This window comes from Myotis davidii, unplaced genomic scaffold, assembly GCF_000327345.1.
Source record: "Myotis davidii unplaced genomic scaffold, ASM32734v1 scaffold235, whole genome shotgun sequence".
Classification (NCBI taxonomy): Eukaryota; Metazoa; Chordata; class Mammalia; order Chiroptera; family Vespertilionidae; genus Myotis; species Myotis davidii.
In genome coordinates, this window is record NW_006287462.1 from 4,575,886 (window position 1) to 4,580,099 (window position 4,214).

General features: G+C 40.6%; 1 protein-coding gene across 1 annotated transcript in view; it reads left to right on the forward strand.

Annotated features, from left to right (window-relative positions):
• The window catches only part of NSUN7 (NOP2/Sun RNA methyltransferase family member 7), a 43,241-nt gene that overhangs the window by 6,876 nt on the left and 32,151 nt on the right, over positions 1-4,214 (forward strand). The window lies entirely within an intron of this gene.

Sequence of the window (4,214 nt, forward strand, 5' to 3'; positions counted from 1 at the left end):
TGGTAAGAGTTCCTTCCTTTTAAAAGCAATATTAATCTGCCCTGGCTGGTGTTCAGTTGGTTGGAGCTTCTTCCCATACACCAAAAGGTGGTGGGTTCCATTCCCAGTCAGAGCTCATTACTAGGTTTAGGGTTCCATTCCTGGTCAGGAGGCAATCAATCGATGTTTCTCTCCCACATCAGTGTTTCTCTGTCTTCCTTCCTCTCTCTAAAATCAGTAAAAAACAAAACATCCTCGAGTGAGGATTTAAAACAGTATTGAGCCCAGCCGGTGTGACTCAGGGGTTGAGGAAGCAGAGGTCATTGGGCTGATCCCTGGTCAGGGCACATGCCTGGGTTGCGGCTCAATCCCCATTAGGGGGCATGCAGGAGGCAGCCGATAGATGATGTTTCTCTTTCATCAGTGTTTCTCTCTATCCCTCTTCCTTACCCTCTCTCTCTCTAAAAATAAAAAATGTATTAGAAAACACACAGTATTGAAACCCTGGCTGGTGTGGCTCAGTTGGTTGGGCGTTGTCCTGTGCACCAAAAGGTTGCTGGTTCAATTCCTGTTAAGGACACATGCCAATCCCCTGTAGGGGGCATGCAGGAGGCAGCTGATGGATATTTCCCTCTCCCATCAATCTTTCTCTCTTTTTCTCCCCCTCTCCCTTCCGCTCTTTCTAAAAATCAGTAAAAAACCTTAAGAAAACAACAGTATTGAACAGGTTAAATCTTTTGTTTAAATCAAGTTGTAAGATCCAACTTGTATTTGGAAAATCATGAAAAATTCTTAAGAATTTTTGCACATACATAAATTAAATTTCATTTGAAATAGATATTTATTTACTTAGCTTTGTTTATAGCTTTAAAAAAAATCTATCCTGTGTCAAATGAGAATTCCAACAGTAGATAAGAACCCACTGCTTTGACAAATTGAGAAAACACACAAACTTTTACTTAGTTAAAAACAAACATGTTTTGATTTTGTTTTTATCCTAAATATTAGCAGAAACCTACTATGGAGATAATAAAAAGGTGGTGTGGAGAGCTAATTAAACTAATGTATATAAAATGCATAGATTAGAACCAGACACATAGTAAATGGTCAATAAACATTAAGTGCTATTGTTGTTAGGGCTTTTGTTATTATGCTGTTGAACCATAATAGAAAGCAGTTTATAGCAACAACAACAATCTTGTAGGAAGATTCTTATCTAACAGATAATTTGAAACAGTTGTCAGTATAATATCTGATTTTACATTGTTACTAAAGGCCCGGTGCATGAAATTCGTGCATGGGGGGCAGGATCCCCTCAGCCCAGCCTGCACCCTCTCCAATCCAGGACCCCTAGGGGGATGTCTACACTTGGAAAGAGGCAGTCGGACCTCCCTCTCACAATCCGGGACCACTGGCTCCTAACTGCCCGCCTGCCTGCCTAACTTCCCCCTCTGCTGGCCTGGTCGCCCCCAACTCCCCCTCCCACCCCCCCCAGCCTGGTCGCCTCTTACTGTCCCCCTGCCAGCCTGGTCACCCCCAACTGCCCTCCCACCCCCGCTGGTCTGGTTGACCCATGCAGCCCACTGCTCAGTCGTTTGGTCGGCCCTCACTAACCTCCCTGCTGGCCTGGTTGCCCCATACCTGCTGCTCAGTCGTTTGGTCGTCCCTCACTTTCGCTGGCCTGGTCGCCCCACACAGCCTGTTCAGCTGTCCGTTCGGTTGTTTTGGTTGCTTAGGCTTTTATATATATAGATGGGGAATCAAGCAGTTTCATTTAAATTATTGAAGGCTGAGACCAGAGGATTCATGTAGTGGAGTAATATGGCTTACATTTATTGAGCACTTAATATGTATCAATCACTGTTATAAGAAACTCTTGACATAATTACCTTATAAGGTAGACACTCTTATCATTTCCACACATTGGAAAATGGAGGCATTGAGAGGTTAAAGGAACCTATCTAATGTCATAGAGTTAGAAAGGGGAGTAGACAGAATTCAACTTTCAGGAAGGCTTTAATGTTTATATGCTACCACTCCTTGCCTTTGTGGTTCTCAACCTTCCTAATGCCGCGACCCTTTAATACAGTTCCTCATGTTGTGGTGACCCCCAACCATAAAATTATTTTTGTTGCTACTTCACAACTGTAATTTTGCTACTGTTATGAATTGTAATGTAAATATCTGATATGCAGGATGTATTTTCAGGGGTCGCGACCCACAGGTTGAGAACCACTGCTAGGATTTGAGGCTTGGCTGAGTACTCTGGAAGATTAAAGATAGGACATAGTCATAGCTCATGTTGGTTGTAGCCATGAGAAATTGTGGAATGGAGGTTAAGCTTAGGAATTACATAACTACAATTTAACATATAGAAAGGAAGCTCTGGCTATATGTACAATGGGGACACTGGTAAAAAGAGAAAATTGAGCAGTTTTCCATGATAACATTAAAATTGTTGCAGGAGATGGACTTCTGGCTCAGAAAAGTTAGGAAAGGCTATTTTTGCTTCCATTTTCATCATTGCAGTCTGCCTCACAGCTCTGGAAAACTTTTTTTTTTTTTGGTAGCTAGAGTATTTCATTTACAGAAGTAATATGTTTGGTTATTCTAATAGCATTTAGATTTGGTCTTTGTCCTCAATCTGATATTTATATAAAATATTTATAACTGTATATATACTTTAAATTACTTTTTGTGTGATTAAATGATATTAAAATTTGGAAAATTATTTCTCCCTGTACTTACCCATATACACAATACATATATTTTTCTAGGTTTCATATCTCTAATCTTTTTTAAAATATATATATTTTATTGATTTTTTACAGAGAGGAAGGGAGAGGGATAGAGAGTTAGAAACATCAATGAGAGAGAAACATCGATCAGCTGCCTCCCGCACACTCCCTACTGGGGATGTACCCGCAACCAAGGTTCATGCCCTTGACCGGAATCGAACCTGGGACCCTTGAGTCCGCAGGCTGACGCTCTGTCCATTGAGCCAAACCAGTTAGGGCCATATCTCTAATCTTTTTTTTTTATTATTGCTTAAAGTATTACAAAGAGTATTACATATGTGTCCATTTTTTTGCCCCTGCCCTAGATAGTCCCCTAGCCTCCCCTACCCCCCAGTGTCTTATGTCCATTGGTTATGCTTATATGCATGCATACAAGTCCTTTGGTTGATCTCATTACCCCCCTACCTCTTGCCCCCCAACCCTCCCCGGCCTTCCCACTGCAGTTTGACAATCTGTTTGAGGCAGCTCTGCCTCTGTATCTATTATTGTTCAAAAGTTTATAATGGTCTCTATTATCCATGAATGAGTGAGATCATGTGGTATTTTTCCTTCATTGACTGGCTTATTTCACTTAGCATAATGCTCTCCAGTTCCATCCATGCCGTTGCAAATGGTAAGAGTTCCTTCCTTTTTAGAGCAGCATAGTATTCCATCATGTAGATGTACCACAGTTTTCTAATCCATTCATCTACTGATGGGCACTTAGGCTGTTTCCAGATCTTAGCTATGGTGAATTGTGCTGCTATGAACATAGGGGTGTATATATCCTTTCTGATTGGTGTTTCTGGTTTCTTGGGATATATTCCTAGAAATGGGATCACAGGGTCAAATGGGAGTTCCATTTTCAGTTTTTTGAGGAAACTCCATACTGTCTTCCATAGTGGCCATATCTCTAATCTTTATATTTCATGATTAAATAGTCCAGTCAATACATTTACAGATAGTCTTCGGGTTACGTCAGACTCGTACGTCATTTCGTGGTTACATCGCCATCTCCCATTTATTTATTAAAAAAAAGTTCCGTCATTCGACATATGTACATATGTGCTTTATGTTTTTTATTATTTACCACAAATAAAGGTCAGGAATTGTTATCTGTCTTTAAATTTTTTTTACTGTTTCACTTCATTACTGCTCTGTATGTGCTCCATGTGAGTGATGTAGGTGCTTATGTAGGTGGGTTCCAACTTATGGCGAAAATCATGTTTCATAGCGCCGTAGGAATGGATCTCTGACATAACCCAAGGACCAACTATATATGCATTAAATTTGAACTATGTAGGTATTTGGACAGATTATTTTTTTATTTTTTAAAATTAAATCTTTATCGTTCAGATTATTACAGTTGTTCCTCTTTTTTCCCCTCATAGCTTTGCTCCACCCAGTTCCCACCCCACCCTCTGCCCTTACCTGCCCCCCCGCACTGTCATCCATAGG